This window comes from Podarcis liolepis (assembly GCF_965112155.1).
Source record: "Podarcis liolepis genome assembly, chromosome: 1".
Lineage (NCBI taxonomy): Eukaryota > Metazoa > Chordata > Lepidosauria > Squamata > Lacertidae > Podarcis > Podarcis liolepis.
The window spans coordinates 106216233-106244155 of NC_139554.1; the positions used below are offsets into that span (position 1 = coordinate 106216233).

The following is a 27923-nucleotide window of genomic DNA, read 5'->3' on the forward strand; positions in this document are numbered from 1 at the left end:
AGCAATGGGAGCTCACCCCGTTGTGGGGATTCAAACCACCGACCTTGTGATCAGCAAGTCCTAGGCTCTGTGGTTTAACCCACAGCGCCACCCGTGTCCCGTGTTATGGGTAGAAGATGCAAATTCTGGAACAGCATAAACAGGTTCATGGTTAAATACAGGCCAGAAGTTTTAAATAAGTAACAGTGGATGTTTTGCATAGACATTTGTGAACAGCATTTCAGTATAAGAAACAACTACAGACACATCACATTCTGCATGCAAACACTAGCATACAAAATAAGCTTACTCAAACTGCAGTGTCGGAGTCTATTGACAACTGGAGGAGAACAAACGATAAACATGTCATTTTGTATATAGTTCCGAAGCTAGCTGTATTGGACAAGGGGTGGGTGGGTGGGTGGGTGGGTGAAGATAACTTCCTTGTTGGTTAAAACAATAATAATAAAATAGTTTATACAGCACTTATATAGATTTTGGCCAGATTTTGAAAGAGGGGCATGGAATTTTGCTTAAAGTGGATTTTCAAAAAGTTATTTTCATTTCACTCTTTTAAAATCAGAGTATTTTCCTGCTACTATCAAGGCCAGTTTTAGTGTAACCTTTTGACGTGAATAAAAATGGATGCCCTGATGTGCACATCTAGATGCCCATTCTTAGTCTTCCTTTTACTTTGAGGTTTTCCACACTGCAACATGTCACTTTTTTACTAGCTATGCTTGGTAATAGAAGATAAACCACGATCTTATCCCTCCTTAGGAGGGGTTACAGGTCCTAGATTTAATTTATAGCATCTTCTGCTTAAAATAAAAAAATCTCTGGCAGCAGAGGCCTTGCAGAATTGCTGGCAGCTGAAATAAAGAGTGTCCTGGGACAGACAGACCAACAATAACCTCACATATTCATACAATTACATCCCCAAATCATGCCACTAAACTAAAGCCACTGACAGTTCACTCGTTCTCTGCTACTACTGCTCTTTAGGAAACAACTTGCATTCCAGTATTTGGAAAACAGCTTACAGGACTGGAGGGAGGGGGACGGCGGGAAACAGCACATTGCTATTTGAAGTTAGTAAATTCATGCAGGCTATCTGTAACTAAATGTTGCTGAATCAATAGCTGAGATAACATCTTTTCCTTTTCTTTTGCATAGCTGCCAGGGCGCATTTACAAAGCAAAACTAATTTTCCAGCTGCTTCAACAAGGCCTTTTGGCCCTGCACTGGCAAATGACCATAGATTTGACTTTCACCTGTTCTCTCTGCCATTGCTGCTTTTCAGCAAACCTGGCCTATATCTGTCCTATAGTTTGTCCCTGATCACACTGTAGGCCAATTTAGTCTCCAAAACCTCATGGCTTATTGACACTTTAGCTTCAAACAACATGCAACTACCAAAGAGGGATCCCAGGAAAAATAATATGCTTACAGTGTGATCCTATGCATGTCTACTCAGAATTAAGCCCCAATGAGTTGAATAGGAGTTAGTGCCACGTGTTAAAGAATTGCAACCTTAGATTACTTTTAAAAAGAAAGAAAATCCTACTCATGTTCGGAACTTAATCTAGAGCTTTGAGATCTGTATCTCAACAATTAAGAATTATTTATTACCTTTGGTTTGCAATGCTTTGGTTGCGTGTGGGAGGTCCCCAAGCCACCCCTCAAAATAATTCACAAATCACGCGTAATTTTAGTTTAAGGTTTTTGGCACTATTTTGGCCACAACTTTCTTAAAATACAAAATCTGTGAGTGGTTGCTTAGGCACTGGTTATGACTATCTGTCCCCCAGCCTGGGACAGAACTAACTATCCAAACTCCATCAGACACCAGTGAAGGGAAAACAATGTTGGGGATCAGTTGAGCTGAGCGACAGTCCCTCACCGCTCACCCAACCAGCTCCCCAAGGCTTGCCGGCCCTGGTCCCATTTCAGGGATTGGACGAAATCATGGCAAGCCCCAGGATTCCTTTAATGGAATTTCCTTCCAGCACCATTGGAGGGGCAGGCACAGCTTATCCTGACCCCTCCACCACCAATTTTTATAACCAATGTTTAACCGCAACCTTACAAGTTGTGACTAATTGCTAAGTAGTAGGCAAAAACCAGATGGCACCAGCCAATCAGCCAAATGGCAAAATTCCTACTAGGCCCCTGCCCCAAGGCAGACGACCCCATGACAGGCAAAGCAAGGTCAACTGGAACACAGGGCGGGTGGGCGGGTGATCCGATGCACACTGTGAAAGAGAAAGCAGAAGCAGTGAGCCCCAATATTTAAAACCTATGGTCCCACCCACCCAATTTGCTACATGCAATTTGCCTCAGCAACCCGGTCAGCCAATCGTTGCGCCAGGCCATAACCATTAACCTGCCTGGCAACAGAGGGCTGGCCTGGGAGCCCCCACCGCAACCCGTGCTCTCATTTTATGGAGAACACGCTTTGCTGGTAGAGCAAACCGAAAATAGGTACCGGTATTTTCACACTTCAGCTTGAATTAGCCTGAGTCAGTTTCAAAACTCTGAAGAACAACACAAGCAGCATAGAATTTTTTTGCAGGGTTTGTTTGCGTGACACAAAGCTCCACTAAAAATTAAAACAGCGTTTCTATTCTCACGAAGCAATGCAGTTTTTAAATTAAGGCACAATGAATGAATAAGTAAACACAGTGCCAGGTTTCAGCCTCAAAACCACTTACTCTGAAGTAGCCACGGTAACTTCACCAGAACGTCTCCGGAGTCAGCAGACTGAACAACTGTGGTCTACATCTGTCTAACTGTAATTTAAATTGTGAAATGTCCCAACAAACAATGATGTGCTAACATCTTTTTCCTTCTTCTACGAAGTTGAGTTTCCTGCATTCAAAACGGGGGGGGGGGGGGGGTTGAAGTATTCTTCACGTAGCTTTGACATTGTCACAGCAAACCTAGGCAGTGAGTTGCTTGGCATTCTGTGTTTGGCTTGTTTTTTCTCACGCAAAATATTGATGTTGTTTTAACAAGTACAGTCATTGGTCTTTTCATCCTCTAGGAGTTAAGCAAATCCCATGTTGTTATAAACTATAGTGGTGACTCGGGCCAGGCCAGGATAAAATCCAAACACAGGGAAAAACCTGTAATTAACATGTTCAAGGAACTAAAAGACGCACAGAAGTAGGAAGGACTGCATACATATTTGCTTGCTGGTACAGGATATAAAGTCCCAGCAATCTGCTGCTGCCTCAAATATTGCCAGAAACATAAATTGTGTAAAGAACCTCCCTCCAAACATAACAATCAACATGAACTCTATGTCAGAAATTAAATTGGACAAAGGTTAAACGTCTATACACACATAATGCATGCCAATATGTATGGTCTGTCCTCCCTCTAATCATATTCAATAAAACTTACGAAACTTTATACGCCTGAAAACTGTATGTGACCAGTGAGTTGTTACACTGTTATGTAGAGAGGAGTTTGGGATTTCAATGCTAAATACTATCCAAATTCACTATCTAAATGAAAACATTGAATATGGTGTTTCTAACTGAATATTATGATGGGTGGCAGGAATTCAGACTGATTAAACAGTCAAGATCATTCCAGTTCCCTGGAAATTCCATTCTTTTATGAAGAACCATTTATTATTTAATATTCAGCAGTGGTGAATATGAAATTAATCAATCCATTTCACTTTATCCATTAGGCATTCTAATCTCCACTTCACCATGACAGGGACGAGTAACGAATTCCAGTTACTATTCGTCCTTCTTCCTTATTGTACAAAATCTATACAACAGAGGTTTAAATGTTTCATAATCAGTGAAACTGCTGAGAGGGATCCATCTCTATGGAACCCTGTTTTTCTTCAAGAGCTATTTGTGGTCCCATGCCAAGCCCTGGAAATTACACATCAAATTGGCTTTTTCTGTCAGTGACTCACCAGGCTTCTTTTAAGTCGGTGTCCCAGAAAAAAGCTAGTTTGCCATGACCTACTAGTTGATCCTGACCAAGCACCTAGGAATCAAATTAAGTGATTTAAAAATAAATAAATAAGCAAAACAACCTGTCTCATAGTGTGCCATTCTGAACCCACAAGATAGCTGCCCAACTCTCTACAGTTTAAGATAAATCTATAAAATGTTTCTGTGGCAAAGTTCAACCTTGTCTTCAATTTAGGGAGAAGCAGTTCAAAGAAAAAGAATGGAATGTCATTTTAACCCATTTTAACCTGAGCTTACCACACCCCTGATAATCAATACTGGGGATTTAAGTCCAAGCTCTTAGACTTAACCCAATAAAGATATTGTGGAAGGAAGTGAAAGAGAAGTTGAGGTGACTATTGGTATCTGCCTCTCTTCATACTATGAGAATGGATGTCCTACTTCAGAGGGAGACAACCCCTACTTCAGAGGGAGACAACCTCTGGCCCTCCAGATATTACTGGCCTCCAACTCCCATCAGTCCCTGACTTTGTAAGCTTTGGTCAGAAATGATTGAGCTGTAGTCCAACAACATCTGGAGGACCATCCCTGATTTACTTCAAACATTGCTTATTATAAACCATCTTACACAAGCAATAGTCATCCACTTTACCAAAGGCTGAATTGTTCTGCTATGTAGAATTTTGCAGTGCTCCTAACTCTTTATTAAAAACCCCTAGAATTCCAGAAGACAAATACTGTAAATTGAAAATACTAATATTATAGGGTAAATATTATAGGGAGAACATAGCATGGCATCCAACCAATGAGAAATCTCCTTCTTTTTTGTAAAGGTACCCCTGCCCATACAGGCCAGTCGTGTCCGACTCTAGGGTTGTGCACCCATCTCACTTAAGAGGCCGGGGGCCAGCGCTGTCCGGAGACACTTCCGGGTCATGTGGCCAGTGTGACAAAGCTGCTCTGGCGAGCCGGCACCAGCGCAGCACACGGAAACGCCGTTTACCTTCCCGCTAGAAAGCGATTCCTATTTATCTACTTGCACTTAAGAGTGTTTTCGAACTGCTAGGTGGGCAGGAGCTGGGACCGAACGACGGGAGCTCACCCCGCCGCGGGGATTCAAACCGCCGACCATGTGATCAGCAAGCCCTAGGCGCTGAGGCTTTACCCACAGCGCCACCCGCGTCCCTTACAACCTCCCTAAATAGGCTTCAGGGGTTTTTCCAATAATCCATATCAGATTTTGGGGGTGCACAGGGGACTCCAAGGGGGGAGGAGAGGGAGGAGAAGTATCACTGAGCCAGCCGAAGGCTGTTCCACTGGCAGACAGCCACCAATGGAAATCATGCATAGCAGTAGGTTCTTGAAATATATACAACACAGATAAAGCAAGTGGCCAAATCTTCAGCTGAGAAGAAAAAAGCAATACCAAACATACATCTAATTTCCAAAGCATAATGCTTGATATCCTGCACTTTGAACCCATTAACAATACTATAACAATACTTATAATCCATTAACAATACTATATTGCTTTCTTTCTTTCTTTTTTTTAGGATTTCAACTGACTAGATAATAGTGCACATAGACAGGACCAGGATGTATGTTTAAGGATGAAAGCTATTGCTCACAGCTAACTTGGTAGCAGAATGACAACAATAATTAAATGCACTGTGTGTATTTAGTCCCACAGAACAAGGTCCTCCCAGTGCCCACCCATGGAACCATGAAGGTGATTTTCTACTATTCTCCTTCCCTCCTTATTCTCCTGCACACTAAAAATATTCTACTCCAGAAGGTTAGATGATACTCTTGAGTAGGATGGAAGGGACTGTGTGGGACTGAATGGAAGACAAGGAATTGGTGAAAATCATCTCTCCCCCCCCCCCACACTTCTGTTAGTGGGAGCCTTCACTGGATCAAAGACCGTTGCATAAACAAAAGGACTTCTTCTGTGAATATAAGGACACCATTGAATCCAACCCAGTTGTGTTTTTTTTGTACTTGCGTTTGGCAAAGTTTGCTCCAATGAACTTAGGAACCTGCTTGGTATTCACAAGATTTCTTGGTGAGCATATATGGGGAAAGCTTAGTTCTCTCCCAGTTTGTAATGTTGTCGCATGTATGTTGATGGTGCCTCATGCACAAGATTTATTGTGTCGTTTCCTATGCACTGTGGTCCCTAGCACCAGCCTTGGTTGAGAATAGCTTGGAAACTGAACTCTCTATAACCTTCCAAAAACAAGCACACATGTGAAAACAAGAGGGTCTAAGATCTGGATGAGAGACAGCTACCACATAAAACAACTGACCAAACGCAGAAGATATATCCTCACACAAAAGTCCCTTGGTTAGCTGGTTTGGTCACACAGTTCACCACAATCAAGATGAGCAAGTTAACATAATTTTTGCATGTATATACCTAGAAAGCATGTTTGACCATGAACCACACATGTTCGGAATCTTACTTTACATTCTGAGCGGGACAAATTCATATTCCAAGCCAGATAATTATGATCTTTGGCAACGGCTCTACTTAGCAGCTTTTAAAAATTAGCTTTTCAATCATTGCTTTCAATCCAATAATCAAATCAAGTATGCTCAGTGTGCCTTTATTCTTATACCATCACTTACTTTCAAAATTCGTTTCCACCTGCTCTGACAGTCTAATAGAACTTACTGGCTGATCCACACACTTACTTACTTAAACGTTTGCCCTGCTGAGTTCAATGGGGCTTATTCGCCAATGAAGTATGTGCGGATAGCACTGCGGTCTTACACTGGAGCCAGAGGATCAACTACCACATCCATCGCACTGCCAGACTTCCTTTCACCAGCAAGGTGGGAGTGAGGGCAGAGCATGGCTCTTATGTCCCTGTGTCCTCTTATGGGGTTTTTCTTTGTGCTTTACCTAATCCCACCCCAAAATTAGGAACAAATCTGAGGACATGACAGAACACTGAGAAGCCTACAGCACCTTTGGATCCCAGCCTTCCCCCAATCCACTCGCTTCACATATCCTCATCTGCCAGTGAGACTGAGGGCAGGACTACACTACAGGCTGGATTTAACTAACCTGGCAATCAAGTGGAAGCCATTGCAAGGGCTCCCCCAACACAATGGGGCTTTCCCTTTCTCCTTTCCCTGCATGCCCCCTGCCTCCCCACAATCTGTTCTGGGCGGTTCAGAGAACCCCCAGAACAACACACAGCAGCGAGAGAGGGGGACTGTTCTGTCTGGCAAGCAGAAATGCTTGTGTTGGTGGAACAATCAGAAGAGCGCGACACAGAATTCCTCCCTTGTGCATTCAAAGCATATCCAGCACCTATTTAAAGAGCATGACCTCCCCAAAATAATCCTGGGATCTGTAGTTTCCTCTTCACAGAGCTACCATTTCCAACACCCTTAACAAACTATAATTTCATGACTCTTTGGAGAAGTCACGTGCTTTAAATGTGTGTGGAATATGTCTTTAAACGTACAGTGTGGAATAGTCCTAAGACCATGGACATTGCCTGCCCAGGTGCCACAACCCCCTGCCACCCCAACTTTATGGAAAGAAGCAGACAAGACAGAATCATACCACAACTTTAGCGATTACAGATGCAAGAGGTCTGGCATTGGCATTGGATAACAACCATTGACATCCAGCCCTCCTGCTGGAAGTATGTTATGTTCCTAGCCCCCACCTAGGCATCTAGACAGAAGCTAGACAGAACTCCTCCCAGATGCCCTTAATGGGATACCTCTTAACTTTGGAGGGAAGGTAGAGGCTACAACCTCCCCTTGAACCAAGACTAAGGCTTACCCAATGCCTAAATCACCAAGAGTTGTGGCAATTGCTATGAGGTAGGCAAAACTACCAGCCTTGGCCAATTGATCAGATGCAAAAAATTCTCCCCAGCCCTGAATACGGTGACCAACAATGTCCATAGCAAATTCAAACACAGTACAGATTGCCAATAACATGAGGTTGGGTGGGAAATCTAAATAGGAACTGCCTGCAGAGGAAGAGGCAAGCAGTCTTATACACCTGCAGAGTGCACCCAAGTGAAGCATGCCGGTTAAGTTGGACCCATCCTACAGGATGAGCTTCCCTCACAGCCGGACTGCAATTGGCCAAATTGCAGGCAGGCTTGTAGCCAACTTCCTGTCTTGCGTGGAAGGCCGCTTGGCTTCCTGCTGGACAGGAAATCCCCCACAGGCAATTGTCCCACATTGGATTACACCGGGTGTGGCAGCAACACCACTGAACCTTTGAAGATAAGCAGACTTTCTGCAGTGGTGGGAAGAAGACCTATACAGCTGGCTTTCCCATTCCAATAGCAGACCTTTCATATCACCTTAGGATAAGGAGATCTGCTCTATCCTATGGCCACAGTGACCAAAGGTTGCTGGGTTGCTTGACTGATTTTTTAAAAGTTGTTCATTTTAATTTGGCATGCACCCAGTGGCATCAATGGCAAATATTCTTCCATGTAGCACTATGTAATATTTCTCCTATGAACTTGTGTTTGGCTTTGAAATACCGGTAATATATATCAGCTAACATTTGCCCCTCAATGTCCAAGCTTTTGTTGGTTTTGGTTGTGTTTAATTTTTATTTATTTATTTATTTATTTTTGCTATACAAAGGAATGTGTGAATTATGGTTACAAACTGAATGAAAATTAAGCATGTTTAAGTCCTGTTGATGTCAGTAAGAGAATAGCACTATCAATTATCTCTTACTGAAATTAATGTGACGATGCGGCTTAACTTTTGGCTGGATGTATTTGGATATTCAAAAGGCAGTATGACATACAGGTGACCAAAGCGAAGTTGTATATACCTGCCACCCTACTTTTCCAAAACGTCCCTTTCATGCTGACACAGTACCATGTAAACTACATGGAAATCAGTGTAACAACCACTTACATGCAAAATTAAACCTAATCCCAAAAAAGGATCATGCTTTAGAATTCTAACAGATGCATAAAAAGCATTCCACAGATGAAAATATAACCTACTGCCTAAAAATGCCATGTCTTTTTCAGCTCAAATAACATGGCAAGTATTTTCCATAGACTCTTCCTAACAATATCCGGTATTTCTTTTTTTTTAATACCTCAAATGCAAGTATCATTAGCACACAAGTTGTGAAAGGCAGGTAGACGGATTTTAAACATTACAACACAAAGACAAATTCAGACATGCTTGTATTAAAATATTTTTTTTCAGCTCCTAAGTAATGCAGAGGTTAAACAATTTCCTTACTTTAAGAAGAAGAAAACAATCAGGAGAAAGCTGCTGTATATTGAAAGCTTTTAACCCACATCCCATAAACATTTTAAACTGACAATTCCCTGGTTAATTGTTTAAAAAAGAAAAACACTGAGCACTCTTCCCTTCACAGGCGAACAGAGATGTAATAAGAACAGCTTACTGTGGATAGTGGTTTAATCAGGAAGTAGCCATTATCCTTTCGATACAGAACAGTGACAGCACTCCAAAACAACAAGCCGTGATATTTCTTTTTTTCAGTTCAGAGGAATGGAAGAACACATACTATTGTATCCCAGTTTTACTGACCCCAGAGGTCAGCAGATGTCTATTATCAAGAGCTGCAAAGGAAGCATAATCCGAAGGAAAGCATTTACAACGCTCTATTTCTGGAAATACCTAAAATCTCTCTAACACAACCTCTCTCTCCCTGTGTTACTCACAAAACATGGCTGTCTTATTCAGAGATTAGCAATTATTGTAATGAGATACTGCCGGAGAGGGTCAAATAGTACTTCCTGCAGTTTACACATCTTGATTTCCTGGTAAACAAACTGAAAGGCAGGTGGAGCACTTAAGATCACCAGTAAACATCCAAGCTCATGTGACCAAAACCAGCCCAGGTGAAGTATGTGCTTTGCAAAATATAAGGTAGAAATTGTTCTGCCTGAACTGTGGCGACACCCTGCCTGAAACAATTAAAACAAAGCAAAACTACAATCAAATATTTCTCTCTCTGTTTGAAAAATGGATAGAAGCATTCCCCCCTCCCCTTTGCTACAGTAGTAAAATCTTTTAAAATTTAAATAAAGCTTAAATGTGTACCAGGAACAAAAAGGGGGGAGGAGAGAGAGAGAGAGACTGCCAACTTCTCAGAGAACAAGGAAGCTGTATCCATTTTACGACATAAAGATCCACAAATATGTCTTTCTTCAGAAAGCCTTTGTACAAATATAAACACCATGTGAAAGATCATATATGTGGGACATGTATCTTTCTGCAGAAACAGATTCATGAGCACATAGGATGTACAGTGGTACCTCTGGTTACATACTTAATTAGTTCCAGAGGTATGTTCTTAACCTGAAACTGTTCTTAACCTGAAGCACCACTTTAGCTAATGGGGCCTCCTGCTGCCGCTGTGCGATTTCTGTTCTCATCCGGAAGCAAAGTTCTTAACCCGAGGTAATATTTCTGGGTTAGCGGAGCCTGTAACCTGAAGCGTATGTAACCTGAAGCGTATGTAACCCGAGGTACCACTGTATAATCAAATGAGGTAAACATCCTGAAGCGTGATTTAAAATAGAACCAACATGAAAATGAATATATAGAAAAATGTAAAACCATGGAGCTTAAGTGCTTCGAGTCTTCAGTGCCAAGGTAGGGTACTCACCCACATTACAACAAAAGGATAGCAAGTTGCTAATAAACTGTCCCAAATGTAGCACCACAGGTAGAAAGCAAATGCACACGGCAACCCATATCAGAGGTGCCTGTCCACATTATTATAATGTAATAAACCAATCAGTTTCAAGATCATGCAGAGTCGAAGAGTCACAGGTCTCACTGACTGGAACTTTTCAAAAGTGTCACTGGCAGTTGAAAGGGGAGTTGACTAGTATTACAACTAAAAAGTGCATCAGATGAAAAAGTTGTCAGATTTCCCAAGCAAACGCAGAGAACAGTACTAAACGTTAACTTCTGCACTGGATTCATTAAAAAGTGTTTAAGCGGTACTTAAGTCTTACACCGTCTTCAGTATAACCTTTAAGCACAAGCACTAAGCGCCAGATTGCTCTATGGGAAGAGCTGTACAACTGGCATGCATCTTAACCGGCTTAACTGACTTGTGTAATATCACCACCATTGTGTTGTACAATCTTCACCAACATCACTTATCATGGTGGAGACAGGGAAATGCAAACCTTATTGGCGTCACAACATTCTGAGATCACGGTTTTATTATGTGCCTCCCCCCGCCCCAGGAACGTCCATGGAAAAAACCAGAAAAATAAGAGCCCTAAAATTTAAATATGTTATTATATATTGTTCCATATCTTCTTCAAATATTTCAATAAGTTGAATATTTGAGCAGGGCAGGATTGGTTTATTGAAGTGATAAGTCATACCCAGATTCGACCTACTGAAATCAATATCTGTTGATTTCAATGGACCTACTCTGAGTATGATCAAAGTTGAATATCACATATGTTGCTTATATGCAAAATATGTTTCTTTGTGTATGTGGGATGTGTGTATTTATTTGTGTTTTACATTGATATCCTACCCTTCCTTCTAAATCAGCCCTGGGTGGTGAACACTTCAGCAATAAGAATACAGTTTAAATAACATAAGATAAAGGTAAAGGGACCCCTGATCATTACGTCCAGTCGTGACTGACTCTGGGGTTGCGGTGCTCATCTTGCTTTATTAGCCGAGGGAGCTGGTATACAGCTTCAGGGTCATGTGGCCAGCATGACTAAGCTGCTTCTGGCGAACCAAAGCAGCGCAGGGAAACACCGTTTACCTTCCTGCCGGAGCGGTACCTATTTATCTACTTGCACTTTGACGTGCTTTCGAACTGCTAGGTTGGCAGGAGCAGGGACCGAACAACAGGAGCTCACCCCGTCGCGGGGATTCAAACCGCCGACCTTTTGTTCAGCAAGTCCTAGGCTCTGTGGTTTAACCCACAGCGCCACCCACGTCCCTCTTAAATAACATAGAAAACATCTAAAACTAATAAAATGCAGCAGGAATATACAGAGTTGTAGTAGGAAAAATTACAAATTACAGATGAATGTACTGATAAACATTCATCTTCATCTTGGCCCTCACTGTTGGATGAAGGGAACTCCCAGTGTGGTTTCTATCAACTTCTTTAATGCATAAATCAGATCAGTACATAGGCAAGACACAGGTTACAAGGTGCAGCAGATGCATAAGAGGTATGATACATGGCTAAATGCAAGCTAAGACGTCAATGAAGATGTGGCAAGCAGCCAGTCTCCTGGCACTGGGCAAGCAAGTGGTTACTCCTTCAAGTGATTTGGGTCTGAAAGGTTGGTTTGCACCAGCTCTGGGGTCTTTGTGTCCTCAGAGGTGGTGTTGACACTGGTTCACTTTCTGATTTACTTAGCCACATCTCCCAAAGGAGGAGGCTCTTTACTGACAGGAAGGGGTGCCAGGGGTGGACCACAGCAGGAGGTGTTGGGCTTTTCCCCCCAGCCAGAACTCACCAGAACTCAGTTCCTGCACCTCTCAGGTGGGGGCCATTGCCATGATAAGAGAACCAGGGTAAGTTCTGGAACCTCTCTTTAAAGGAGCAATAGCACTGGGGAGGTGTCTAATGCCACAAGGACTGAACACTCTTCTTCCAACTTGTTTGGTTTCCTCCCCTGGATTTTAGCTTTCTACGGCCCCCTCCCTCAGCCACATCATGGGGTTCCCCAGTCACTTCCCCCATCCCACTAGGATCCTCTCCAGGGTTACCCAGCTCCCACTCCCAGAGGTGCTCCCATTCTTCCTTAGAATCTGACCATCTCTTCCATGGCACCCCCATGGGACTCGTGCCAAAAACTGTCATCATTTGAAAGAAAGCATTTCCAAAGGTGGGGCAAGAACAGCAAGATACCTGTATGTATCTGATAGAGGCGGGCAGGGACTCATTATGAATCAGTTCCTCCATAAAACATGACTTGGGAGTACAGAGCATCTCTTTGGAGCTCCTTGTTCCTGGATTCAACCTGTTTTATTATATTTATATATCAGCTGCCCTTCTGAAGCATCCCAGGGTGGACTGTTTTACACACATAGGACTGTTTTACACACAAAAAATAAAATACTTAAAATCACAGAACTGAAAGCAATGACGTGGCACAGGGGTTGCCAGTGTGGTGCCCATGGGCACACATGCACCCACAGAAGCTTTCATTGATGAAATCTCCCTGATGATATTAGGCATGAAAGAAATTTTCTCTCATACAATGGTACCTCTGGATACGAAAAAAGATCTGTTCTGGAGCCCCGTTTGCATCCTGAAGTAAATGTAAGACGTGACTGCAGGTCGCCTTTCGCCGCTTCCACGCATGCGTGTGACGTCACTTTGAGCGTCTGAGCTTGCGTGAGCGGCGAAACCCGTAAGTAACACGCTCCGTTACTTCTGGGTCGCCACGGAGCGCAACCCGAAAATATTCATCCTGAAGCTACTTCAACCCGAGGTATGACTGTACTGTACATTAGTCAACAGAACAGGTTGTGGGGATGTGTGCTTGGTTGTGGTTTGTATGCATGCGTGTGAAGCCCCCAACAGTTCACCCAGTTTGTATATGTGCCCACAGGTACAAAAAAAGTCTGTGGCACATGACATAAATATTAGCGCAGCTAGAACCCAGAGGAAACGTATATTCCCAAAGCCCGGGCAAACAAATAATAATAATAATCTATAATGGACATGTAAAAATTGAAAGCCAGGGGTGCGGGGGGATTTCAACCACACATCTCCAGGGATGAGGTTCCAAAGCTGAGGGAGGAGCTGCCACAAAGAAGACACTGTTGCAGATGTACAGCTGCCACATTCTTACAATGCTAATTCCTACACCTACCCAGTTCTGTTAGCACAGTAAGGCTGTGATTAAGGTTGGAGGAGAATTTTCACATTTTGAAGTAAACTGATCACACCTTCTGGGCTATTACATGAATCAGAATGAATTATATACATTCAGAGCTCAATACACTGAGATAAATAATAATATATTTAATGATAAGGTATGTATTTAAATAGGTTTGGGGGGGTAAGGATTTAAGAAACATTTTCAGATTAATAGAACAATGGGGCTCGACAGACTTAGGAAGGAACACATGAAAAATTAAAATGGACTGGACTAGACTTAGACTGATCTGTACACATCAGGACTAATGTTTACTACCGACTTTGCTTCTATTTCCATGGTGAAGAGCCCTTACCTAATGAGTGCTCTTTGTGATGCATAACTGCACAGCCAAATTATTTGCAAAATTATTCACCTCCTATAGGTGTTTTTATTCAAGGGACAATGACGAGTTCATTCTCACAAGAACTCCACCCTCTCCTGGAAGCCACACTGCACCCTCCCGTTTGCCTGCAGTAGATTTACTTATACGTTGTTGGGCTAGCAAAGCAAATCAGAAATGTATCCTTCATTGTTAATATGATTCAATCCAGTCAGTTTCAGAGACTGAAGTTTCGAAGCAACCTATCATAAGACTCTACAGTGGCATCAGTCTCCCACCATAATGGGTTAAGAATGCATCCATGTTATTCAGTGCACACCAATGGCTATTTTGAAATATTAAGAGGATCCTGCCACAAATTGTGTGGGCTTTTAAGCATGCAATCATTAAACCTAAATAATAATAAAACATCACAATGAAATTTCCGGCCAGAAGAAGGAACAAGCATGAAACAAGGAGGAGGTGGTGTTTATGAGGGAACACACTTGAGAGGTGCCCTGTGGGCGGGGAGGTAATGCCCATGCTTGATGAAGCAACAGCTAACTCATTTTCAGGGGAAATAACCTGAAAAGCCAGTTTCTATGGAGGTGCTGCTTCCATAGAGACACATCTGTATGCATTTACACCAAAAGCTGTGCACATGACATAGTATGCACCCACTGAGACACAGTACTATCAAATGCTGTAAATATGTAGGCTTAGGCACAAGGACTACTGCACTAGAGCAATGCCACAAACTCTATTATCATTGTGCTGGCCCTGTGACGTGACCTATGACGATGAATAAGCACAACCAACTCAGGATGTTGTTGGTACAATATACGTCTTTGGCCACAATGACTCACATAGGCATCATAAGTCATCAAGTCCCTGCAAGCCCAGCAAAATATGCTTGTGTTGGCGTTAAAGACACTTGTGCATAACAGCTTAGTAATCCAAGTCTGGGCAGACATTATAGATTTTTGTATGTGTGCAATAAAGCTGCTATTATTAGGGGTGGGCATGTTCTTCCTCTCCTCCTGCTCACATCAGATTGGCGCAGTTATGAGCCAAGTTATTATTCTTTAATGAAACAAATTAGCTTGTTTTCTAAGCCAATCTGTAGTCACCTCTCCCACACCAGCGCTCCCTGATCCCCATCTGCTAGCCCAGCACCAGGTTTCCCAGGAGTAGGAGGCAAAGGTCAGTGATATTTTCCAAGAAGAGGTGCCAAAACTCACCATGAACGCCTCCCCTGTTCTCTTATAATGGCAATGACTCCCAACTGAGAGGTGCTGGAACTGAGTTCCATCAAGTTCTGGCTGAAGAAATCCCGGGCAATGGCAAACTTGAGGGTGGGGGGCTGAAGGGCACAGAGAAGTAACTCTGCCAGGTTATCTTGGAACATGAGGGAGTTGCTGCTGCATTCCTTCTGGGGATCTTTAAAGGTGATATGCAACCTTCCCCAACCTCGTTCTCTACAGATGTTGTTGGGACTACAACTCCCATGGCCAACTCCCTGACCACTGCTCCCTGATGGCTAGGGCTGATGGATGTTGGGAGTCCAAAAACACCTGGAGGGCACCAGGTTGGGCAAGGCTGCTCTAGAGGCTCCTGTCAGATCACAGGGGTCTCTGAGGCAATTATCCATCTCCTCATGGAAGCAAGGTTAATGGCAGCAGAATATGACTCTGCATACTCCAAGGAGCTGACAGGCTAAAGTGAGCGCTCATCCAACACTCATCCCACCAGGAAATGGACCATCACTTGGGGGTGATCTCCCATTTCTCAATGGGAAGGTGCCTAGAAGAGGCAGTAGAACATATCTCCATTTTACTTTTTTTTTTACTCCATGTTTACTTTTCTGCTGGTCTAGCATCTCAGGTCAGTGGCTCAGTCTCTGCCAGATGGTAGGCCTTGGCATGTGCTGATTAGGCTGACCCTTGACACCAGCCTTGATTTAAAAGTACAGTCATACCTCGGGTTGAAGTAGCTTTGGGATGAATATTTTCGGGTTGCGCTCCACGGCGACCTGGAAGTAACGGAGCGCGTTACTTCCGGGTTTCGCCGCTCGCGCATGTGTGGACGCTCAATATGACGTCACGCGCATGAGCGGAAGCGGCAAAACGTGGCCTGCACACACTCAGACGCGTCTTACGTTTACTTCAGGATGCGAACGGAGCTCCGGAATGAATCCCGTTCGTATCCAGAGGTACCACTGTATTTTTATTCTCATATGGAATATTGTTTCAAGCTTCTATACAGACAACTCCCCATTTGTGTGCGTTCAGCACATGCACAACCACTGACACATTTGCCGTTTTCGGTACCAGAAGAGGGTGGGGTAGAACGGGTCAAATGGGGCAGGCTGATGCACATGGTGCCTCAGAATGCAACCCCCATGTAAATAGGGAGTTGCCTGTATTGAATTATGATGATTTATTCGGGAATGGTGCAGACAGAAGTACCCAGATGTCCGGGGGGGGGGGAATTATTCATGTATGCAACTACAGCAGGTTGGATTTTGCTAGCCCCAAAATGGCGAGTGAGTGAGGTCCCCAATAAGGATTGGCAACTTAAAGTGATAGAATATGCAGAACTAGCAGATCTAACAAATAAAATAAGAAAGCAAGAAGATGGAGTATATAAAGAGGAGTGGAAATATTTGTGGAGAATTTGGAAAATAACTGTAAACAAGTGAAAACGCTAGCAGGATTGAGATAAATTCAACAATGTAAATAAAGGGAGAATAAGGGGAGAATTGAATTAAATGGATATATAAGAATATGCAGGAGTGGTGGGAAAATTAAAAGTACCAGGGAAGGGGAAGAAGGGAAGTTGTCGAATGTATTATTATAAGGGATGGCACTAATGGTTGAAAGGTATATTTGAATGTGGAAATTGTAATAAGGAAAATCATAAATAAATATTTTTTAAAAGAATTTTCTTTTTCCTGCAATCTATGGAAACTTCTATTAAGCTGGTTGGTGCTTAGTACTATTGCTCTGCTTCTGCACTCTGGTATTATGACTAATTGCTACGAACAATTAATTCAATTTTAACTAAATGCTAATTATTTGATATGTTTTATACTGATCTTTAATGTGTTCTCGAGAAGAAGGAACCTGAAAAAATAATAGCAACTTTCAGCTTTAGTGCCACCATGTGGAAGGCACTTTAAATTACTCCAGGTGGTAGCTGTCATGTTATTACTTAGGGTGTTGTTGTTGTTGCTGCTACTACTTTAGTACATTTATATCCTGTTTTCCTTCCATCATGTAATTCAAGGCAGTGTACATGATGCTTCCAGGAAGTCTCCTATTCATGCAGTGACCAGATTCAGACCTACTTAGCTTCAGCAAGCTGCATCATATGCCCTCAGACCATCCTTGGGGCAGCTGGACATTTGTGGCGGCACTGCATTCAACAGTGATCCACTGCATATGAATCCCATATTCTCAGCCACTGCATGAAATCTCAGCCACTGCATGAAGTTAATGCAGCTGCCAAATAGCACCCACAACAAATCAGCGACTCTTTTTTTTGTAACAGGCTACAGAAAATTGGACATTTTGCATTTTTAAAAAATTAGTTACCCAATAAAAAAGCATTGATTTACCCTACGTCACTGTAAGTACTAGAATGCAATATTTGCACCTAAACAATGGGCTCGGAGGTGCCTACACTGAGAGGAGGGGTTGGGTTCCATGACAGAAGAAATGCAGGATATAAATGTAAGAAAATAAGCCTAGTGGTAACAAGGCAGTCCTCAATGGATTTTGTCCTGTATCCCTATCACAAATCTTCAGAGTTGGATTTGAACTGGGAGCTCAGGGAGCATAAGAAATACGCCACACCATTTCTCAAGTCCAGCTGCCTGTGCTTCTGCCTTCTTTCGCGCTTCAGAATCAAGACATGGCAGGATAAACAATTTAACGCACGCTTCTAAAATTCCCACCCCCTACTTTCACTGCTTGCATTATTACTAGACCCAAAAGGAGCATTCAGATTTGTAGTTATAAATGTGGGCATTTATTTTATTTTTGTTATTTTACTAGATATAAGGAAATTAAATTTCTATATCAGCTTTACACAAAGATGATAGAAAAAGATCATATCGGAATATTTGCTATTACAGTATATAGATTAATAAACCTCTGCTTGCTCAGACTGACAGCTTTCAGAAGGCTTCTAGCCTAAATTTGCCCCCACAGTACATAAAAAAGAACTGAATTCACGCTATCTCCCCTGTAATGCTAGTTAATTTGTACTGGATACTGTATATTAAAATATTCATTAATATACAGCTCTTAAAAGCTTTAAGGACGGAAGGGGGGGGGGGGAATACTGACTCAGAAGCTTTGTGTTTTTTTCTCCTGTAAAATACATAAAAGACTGTGAAAAGCAGTAAATATATATCCTTTCATTTATCCATCAACAGAAAATAGACACGCAGCCTGTGAGACTACAATATTCATTTTGCTGCAGAAGAACAGACATTGCATAACAATGAGATTTGCTAATGAAATCAACCATCAACCTGGAATACATATGTATTAAACCAAGACCTCAGTGTCATTTTCTTTTTGCATCGTTTGTTCTTTCTCTGATTCCTCCTCCCGCCTTTCAGTATTTTGTCCTCCCTTCAGTTATCACGGCTTCAAATATAGCACTATTGTACGACACTGCGTAAATATTATAAAGCAAAGCTTTTTATTTTAACACTTTTCTCCTGTTAAATGTAGATGCCAACTGCATACGTTCTATCAGCATTGTTAATGTACAATTGAAGGAAAAATCAATGGGTGCTAAGGAGACAAAGGAGGTTTATTTCTCTGGAAAACTGTTGGGAGTATTTCTCATCAAAACTGTTTGCCATTTAGACTGTGTAGATGTACAAACATTAACTCTTAATAACTAAAAGAGCATCTTTCTATACTAGTTTGAATGAGCCTTTTGTGTTCCCTAAAAATTACAAATGGCTATAGTGAGGAACTATAACATGCAATTACATTTTAATTCACTGATACACAACACAAGACTATAACCATCTTATTCAATGTTAGTAAAATAATCCTAAAGATCCCATAATGCATGGAGTCTACAGCCTTTCTGCTGGGTGTATATGTAGCTGTGTATCTGAAAAATTAAAGAGTTCAAAAACGTTATTTTAAAATTATTTGCTTAAATTATTGATAAGCAACATTCTTGCGCAGATGTGAAAACAGCAGCTCTTTAAGAAGTGATTCATTTCAAATGCACAACAATGCATGTTTTAGTTTTACTGAAATATATTGCTAGAGTGCATAAACTGGGTTTAATTAACCTGCACACCTAAGGAAATTATTGGTACATCCTTCTGTTGATGTAATTAATCCTAATTCATGGCACCAATAATTTCAGAGATAGCTGTATGGCTACTAACTAAGGGAGTAACTCATCAAGCATTGCTGCTGCTGCTGTAGGACCCTAATTCATACTGACACAGCTTGTGTGGGAGCCAGCACAAACACTGAAATTCATGGAGGAGCACTGGTTGGTAAACTGTAGCTGGGAACTAAAATGTCTCAGGTGTTGGCTGCCTTCATTTTTTCACTAGTCCCAATTCACACTTTAAGGCACTTCCACATTTTAAAAGCCACCGTGGTAGTGATAAACATGGGCTTGGTTGGAACGAATATCCATCTAAACCTTATTATTGTTTACAAGGTACAGTTCATCGTATCTGTTATTTATTTTCTGACATTTCTATCCCATCTTTCTTCCATTATGGAACCAGTCCTAAGCCTGCTTTGCTTGAGCAAAGTTGTGCCCTCAGTCCATACCCTGGGATCTAGTACAACCAATGGATAACGCTATTGACTCCACAACGTTTGCATCCTGGCATCTTATTCCTGAACACTTGTACTGTGGTATTAGCATAACATTACAGTCACTTACAATGGGGTGCAAAAGTTGCTTCCAGGGGCGCAGCCTAACCAACTGTATGCTTGCTTGTGCAGCAAATTTTATGAATTTACAAGCCTGATATTTCCTATATTACAAAATATTAAACTAGTTCTGTGAACCTATGTGTTTGTTTTCTTGAACAGCAACCCCCCCAAAACCTGCACGTTAACCCTTAAAACTCCGCCTTTCTTCAGTCTTGGAAGGCAGCAGGAATTTGAGGTGAAATTCAAAAGCAGTCTGTCAGATAGCATATTGGTTGTTCAAAGTTCTGTTTTGTTGAAAAAACGTTTGGTGGAATCCATCCCACTCACAGAAGGACTCTTGGCCCAGCAGAGGAGGAAAGGCCACAACAACGCCATCAAATCAACTCCAGAGATTTGGGACAGGTGAAAGGTGGAATGGAGGGCTGAAAGGGGCAGGGAATATGCAAATATTACCTGCAGAAGGGATTTTATTTTTTTTACACATACTTACCATTCTTTTCGATTACAAGGGAGGATTCAGATTACCGTACATCCTTTGCTGAGTACTCAGTGATTTTTCTTATCATCAAGTCAATGCCCATGGTAGTGCAACACCAGGAAGGTCTGAATTGTGTGTTTTTTTTGGAACAGCGCTGCACAGTCTGAGGAAGCACAAATGCTGAAGCTTTCTCAGCTTCCACAGGTCAGCAAACTGCAATATGAGCACACCTCAAAAAAGCACTCGCATCAAATTCCTTTAATGCAACCGTGCTTCCTCACACTTCATGCACTCGGAAGTCAATCTTGCATTCCTTAAGGGTCCAAAGTTCTTGCCAAAGTCACAAAGGGCTGGGGGAGTTCAAGGATTTTTAATCTCAGTTTCACTTCTGTCAAAAAAAATTTTTTTAAAAAAACTTTGCCCTTCACTCTCAAGCTTGAAGTTCAATGACAGCTGATAAGAGGCTTCCAAACATCTATTGTAAAGGCAAGCCCTCCTAATGCTCATTGAAATGCAACACATTTCAGGAGGAGGAGGAGGAGGAGGAGGAGGAGGAGGAGGAGGAGGAGGAGGAGGAGGAGAAGAAGAAGAAGAAGAAGAAGAAGAAGAAGAAGAAGAAGAAGAAGAAGAAGAAAGTGACATAAACGAGTAATCTGAGTCACCATTTCCAAATAATTTCCAGGCTTCTATTTTTCTCCCCCAAAGAAACCAGTTCAAACTACATTTACAAAGGAATGGTACACAGATAACAGTTAAATCGAATGGGCTCACATTCTGGAGCAAAAACTACAACCTCAAGAGTTTGAAAGAGAACAGATTTTAATGCAACAACCTTGACCCTGGAAAGCATGGGGTCACTTTCCTTAGTGATGAACTGTGATTGCTTTCTATAATTCTAACAATTGTCAAGTGGGATAAAGTGCAGCCCAGGAGGCTTATAGTTATGAAGGGCTTGCAATTTTAATTTTAACAATTATTTATTGCTCTGCAATATAGGTCAACCGTCCAATTGAACATCCTTTACATGACGTTATATGCTCTTAGGGCCAAATGCAACTCCCATTGGCACCAATACTTCCACCACAGATTAAAGTAAGCAGATGGGCCCTTAGAAAATACAAGAGTGATATCAGTTTAAAAGATTATTATTACCTGAAGAGAAGAAGATTCTAAATTACCTTGTTACAGAATACTTAAAAATTACATGAACCCGATTTACACAAATGTTTGAGGAATTATTCACGTTTTTGTATAATACATTAATCTTCCACAAAGCTACAGGTTAAAATCTGAATTATGGATCATAGTTCAGTGCTATGAAGTGAGCTCAACATAATTTGAAGATGTTAAGATACAATCCTGAAACAAATTCCCTTTAAATGAATGGGACAACTCGGGAGCAGGTGTTTTGAAGCAAAGAGTAGTCCTGCAGGCAACTCCTTTTTTAATTTGTTTAGGAAAATCTTTAGAAAATCTTTGTGTTCAGTTGTTCACAAAACCAAATTAGACCCTTTCTGAAAACAATCACAAGACTTCCATGCACAAGTGCATCTGTATATATAGTCTGCATTCATATTTTCCAGATGAAGAAGGCATCATCTTTTGTACACATAAAATAATTCCTAAGTGCTTTCCTGAATCAATTATGGCAACTACCATAAAGCAGTAACTCCATTAGGGGGTGTATATACAGGATTAAACATTAGCAGTATTTAGTCTGATATTCTTGGTTTGGCATTTAGTTCTGATCTGGACTAATATAAGCCATTATAGTGTAACACACAGAGGATACCAAAGGATGACTAAAAGTTCTGAATGTGTTCACGGTACCATAATTTTCACCATCCCTGTTAGTCATAGACATTTTTATATTTGTACTCCTATATATTTTCTTTTCTTTTCTCTCCTATCCCACGGGTATTCAGGAGCAATGCTAGCTTTGGGGGATCTTGCCATCTCCTTTGTATATTTTTGTCCCTTTTTATTTTAATCACGAGACCAAGCTAAAGCACATTTCTAGTTATCCCCCCTCTCCCCCTTCTCATTTAGAAATGCAAGCACACTTAAAAGCTGTCGCTTAAAACATTTAGGTAATAAAGCAGGCTTATGCTTCTTTTATAATGAAACAGCTCAATTTGTCCTGAATTATGATGACTACTATTTGTCTACTTTTAAGGAATAAAAAGCAGGGGACAATTTATTAAAGCAAGAACATAACTCCTGAACACTGGAAGGTCACAGCCTGTGAGTTGAGCTGCTAGCAAAAACATCTCTGATGCTCCAGAGCTGCCATTTTTCTTCCTTGACAAAGACTCCATCTGCCACAGAGCCATTTACAGCCTCAGAGTCAGAATATCAATGATTTCCAACCATTCTGCAAGTCTGCTTTCACCTTGACATCACCTCTGTAACACATCTAAAACAGATGATACATACACATCCCTCTGCAAGCTCCACATCCATGCTTTATGCAGCTGATAGGCATTTAAGCCACTTCCCGATGAACCATTTTATATTCCCTGCCAAATTGGAGAAGTTTAAAACTGGAACAATTTTCTGCTATTACATTTTCCCAACGTGCTTTAAGACAAGTTACCATTACCTAACTTCAAAAAGTGGGGATGGGAATTATTTGAGCCCATCGGCAAATTTAGGGCATGTTTGCACAAAATTTGGAAGAAGCAGGCAAGGGGCTCTGTGTGCTGATCCAGTGTATGCCATCCTTAAAGGTACCATGACATTCTGCACAGACTGCACATATCCTTGGGTGATCTGTGCAGCAAACTGGAGAAATAGTGTGCCCATCAGTGAGTGCAGTTCACAAGGAAAAATACAAGAAGCCATGAACAGCACGTGATTGTTCCTCAGTTATACCTTTTCACATGTGTTTATTAAAAGAAAAAAAGGATGGGAGGAAACATTCTGAAATTTTGAAGCTGTTTTGTGGTCTTTCTTGGTGCATGTCTTACTTTAGTTTTTATCTAGATTCTGACAATGGAGGACTACCTTGTTCATTTTTAACGGACTTCCTAGGTCATTTTGAAGGGTGTTGGCTTTTTAGTGGTTGAAATTTGGCCGTTGCACAGAGAAAATAACCGAGAAATCCCGGATTTCGGTGCAGCTGTGACTGGGCAGTAGTGTGTTCGTTCTACTGCAAAAAATAGTGGCAAAGACACATCCATGCTCTTCCTAACTCAGGTTTAATTTCATGACAAAAATGTAAACAACGAAAAGCTGCGCTGCCAATTCAAATACAAATAAAACATGTCATTAGAATATCCATGGTGCAAGGCGAGGGTATTGTGGTTGAGAAAGCATGGGTTATTTTAGCCCTGCAAAGTAAACTAGTGTTGTTGGGGGGCACATTATAAGGCACCTCCACTCTTGTTATCCAGTCTCTTGGTGCCGGGGTACTTTGAGAGAAATGCAGTTGGAGGCAGGCTTGTTTGAGGTCTGGGACAAGAGTCTTGTTAGAACAAATTTATAAACACAAACAAAAAAAAGCAGCCAGTCCCTGGCATTGCCCCCCCCCCCAAGTCGGCTTAGCCCTCTGAGGCCTGGCTGCCCCACCTCCTCTGCATAGGCCTGGTTGGGGGAACTGTTGGTTGTAGCAGCAATGGGGGGAATGGGGGGGGTTAGTTGCTTTTGCACCCATGGGGAAAATAGGGAGATTCTTAGGAGTATGGTAGGTTGTTGCTGGTGGTATCACCACTTAAATAGCCATAGTTATGGCAAAGGCTTCAATCTGTTTTGCTCAAAAAACCTGAAAAGTGTAGCCTTTATGAAGTATAAGCAATAAATAACCACAACAAATGTTCTTAGAATACACTTCTTGCTTTTTTTATTTATTTATTTTACCTAGAATTGATCCTAGCATGTGCATCTGCACCTTGGCTGCTTTAAATCTTAAATCTCTTTTGAACACCACTTCCCCATCTGAAATACCATACCTGATCTTGCACTCAGTGCATGTATTACCAGCCTAAGACCAAAGGACAAAAGACCTACAGGAACATAACTGATTTGCAACTCACAAAACTCAAGTTCTTTCACCGGTTTGGAGTTGGCACCGGGTGAGAACAGGGCTCTTCTACCTTTAATAGCCTGCATGGCACACAGATTATTAACAGGTTATACCTTTTCTAGTATGAAAATATAATTATGGGGAAACTTTCAACTGTTCAAAGTATGTCTATCAGATGTCTTATTACTTTGTTGAGACCTCCGATTTATTTTTGAGCCTCCGCCCCACACGCCAAAAAGAATGCACAGTTGTGTACGGAAATACCCAATGTGTATGCAAATGTGTGTCCTCTTTTGTGAGTGGAACATGCACATACAGTATACTGGGCTCAGAAAACCAAAGCATAAAGCTTCAATCTAAATGTGTTTTGGATTATCATGTAAATGTCTATTAAAATGACAGTAGGCATATGTGCCTTTTATAGTAAATTATATACATTGTATTTCTGATGTTTGGGCAAGTATTTTAGAGTAACAATGTTTGTTGTTGATGATGATAAATCCACAAGAGTATATAGGCTACAATCAAGTTGCTATTTACCTGGAAGCCCCTTTGAACTCAATGTGACTTATTTCTGACCAAATCTGTATAGGTTGTGCTGTAAGGCAGCAATCCGATACACACTTATCCAGCAGCAAAAGCTGAACCCTGTATATATCTACTCAAAAGTAGACCATTTTAAATTTAATGGGGCCTACTCCTAGTCTCAGCTATGTGTGTGTCTCTTCGAACTCAGTGGGGCTTACTTCTAAGTAGACATGGATAAAGTGTATTGTGCCTATTTCCTAAAAGGGATAAAGGATAGTTTTTCATTGCTTATTGTCAGCCAATGATTAGCATCTGTTGGGTGGAATAAGTAGTTTATAAAGCTTTACTGTACAGATGGCAATGAGAATGATTCAGATGTAAGCGGAATTTTCAGTCGCATCCTTTTATTTTTAAGACAAACTGATTTTATTAGTTAAACAGCAGTAATATGTTTGAATATAACCTTGAGAATTCCTTTTAGCTGCTATTGCTTAGGAAATGCCAAAACCTTCCAAACAAATTGTTGTTTACAACAAAGCTTGTGTAACTTGCTTATGTGATAAATATGCTAAATAAATATAGGGAAGGCAGTTTTAAATGTTAATTTGTACAGACAGCAACTGGGTTGGTCTCTCTGCTGTATTTTAGGATGAAACAATCAGTGTTTCAGTTCTTCAAGAAATACATTCTGTTCTTCTGTTTGCAAATAAAGTTGCTGAAACTGCACGCCTAAAGAGGAATCAAGCAAAACATGAACAGACACAAGCCTCAGCACATATGGGGTGGAAAATTTGAATTTGCTGGGTTAACAATCTCAAACGGTGCAATCCTCTGCATGTCCACTCAGGAGTAAGTCCCACTGAGTTCATTGGGCCTTACTTCCAAGACTGCACTACCAGCCTTTTGTGTTGACACAAAATGAAAATTGTGCTTCACTCGTCTATTGCAAGAAAAGGGAAAAGCTGCCGGTTTTGCATATGTGGGTTGTACAATGTGTTCAGAGTTTGTCAGGAAAGTTGGTAACACTGCCATGCCTAGCTACAGAGAAGAGAAGAGAAGAGAAGAGAAGAGAAGAGAAGAGAAGAGAAGAGAAGAGAATCTGGCTACAATTTATGCAATTGGGGGGGGGGGCGGTGATCTTTTTTGTGCCTAGTTCATAGACCCACAGAAGCCCATTCATAGACCCCAGGGGCTTCATTGACTAAAGGTTAAGAACTCCTGTTCAAAGTATGTGTTACCTAGACTTTATATTTTATTTGTTTTGAAATATTTGTATTTTATTCATATAGAATAATGACTATATATACACGCACACACACAAAATGACATGGTCTTTAAAACACAGCAAAGGCACAGCTCAACCCCCATGCCAATCCTATTGGTGGATCACTGTAGAGTGGCAGGGCCATCGCTGCATCTGCAGCCCTGCTCTCATGGCAGCAGCAGAAGGTTGGGGGGAGGGCAAGACAATCAGGACATATGTTGACCCGACTGCCGCACCAGTTCTAGGCTGGCGCAGCAATCAGGAATGATGTCGTTGCACGACAGCAGTGAAACCAGCTTGCAATCCAGCAGACTCTGAACAGACCTGGAGCCATCCAATGGTTACTGAGGTAGACAGCCCTCGAAAGATGTCTGCCCACCCCACACCCCGTTCAGTAGAAACTTGTGTCATTTCTGCCCGGACAGGAGAGCTAAGTGGAAGGACAAACCTCCATATATTCAAACCCCCTACACCAAGAGTTTGGATTGCTCTGTGATCGATTTGGCAAATGTGGCGCTTTTTTTTGGTCCCAGTATCTAATTAACAAGAGCAAATGTTTCTCAAATATTTATTTCTTCTTCTTCTTTCTTTCACTCTCACGTAGCTGGCTAATGGGAAACATAACAGCATAATCAAACAGTTTATGTTGAAACCTTGTTTGTCATCTGGTGTTTTGCATAAAGCACCTCAGATGAAGTAACCATGTAATATATGAATTCTCAGTTTTTGCAGTTTTTGGTGCAAGGAAGGAGGAAGAGAAGGAGATTTGATATTTTAATGACTATACTATGCAAAAATAGTTTCATTCTCCATTGCCAATTTTCTCCTTTGAGCTAATCTGTATTCCTCAGTCACACAATGCAGATTTTGCTTAATCTTTACTGCTGATTTGTCAGCAAATGAGTCTCTGAATTACAAACACCAAGCAGCTCCATATTCATTTGCAGTACTTCAACCTTAATATTTGTCTCTTTTTAATCTACATGTATGTTTTGCAAAACTACATTCTTTAAAAAAATAATCTTGAGATGTGTAATTACTTCTTGCCTTCCATTTTAAACAGTTTTACTTATTGCAAACACTTAAAACGGTGTGCAGAGATCTTATTCTTTTAGGTTTCTCAGTTATAATTATTGTTATTATATAGAAGCAAAGGTTTAATTAAATCTGCAGGTGCTGTGCAAATAGAAAGTGGTGGATTTTTAGTTTTCTTTCTGAACCGTCTGTGGGAAACAAGTAACAGTGTTTCCATAATATTTCAGGATATTAAAGCAAAATTTGTGGTTTCATGCTGGGTCTGAGAACACACTATAACCAGAATAACATGAATCATCACCCTTAAAAGAGGAAAGAGGCCATTATTTGAGGTAGGCTCCCTACCGACTAGTAAGAACAATTCAAAAAGACCTACATTGAGTCAAGATTGCCCTGAAATAATTAAAATTTAAGACTGAAATATCATTTTGGAAAATACACATTGACTTTCAAATTATTAAAGGAGGAATTAAGAAGGGGGAGAGAAGGATTTGTGCTGGACGGATTTTTTTAT

General features: G+C 41.3%; 1 protein-coding gene across 16 annotated transcripts in view; it reads right to left on the reverse strand.

Moving 5' to 3' along the window:
- The window catches only part of BAZ2B (bromodomain adjacent to zinc finger domain 2B), a 192019-nt gene that overhangs the window by 105832 nt on the left and 58264 nt on the right, over nucleotides 1-27923 (reverse strand). For 4 of the 16 annotated variants that reach the window (XM_083492834.1, XM_083492846.1, XM_083492828.1 and 1 more), the window contains exon 3: nucleotides 3920-3993. The exons of 5 other annotated variants lie outside the window; for them this stretch is intronic. The gene's annotated coding sequence lies outside the window, so the exon portion shown is untranslated. Of the gene's footprint in view, nucleotides 1-3919; nucleotides 3994-9342; nucleotides 9660-27923 lie in introns of those variants that run through there. 7 more of the 16 variants (XM_083492835.1, XM_083492847.1, XM_083492829.1 and 4 more) reach the window with 4 other exon arrangements.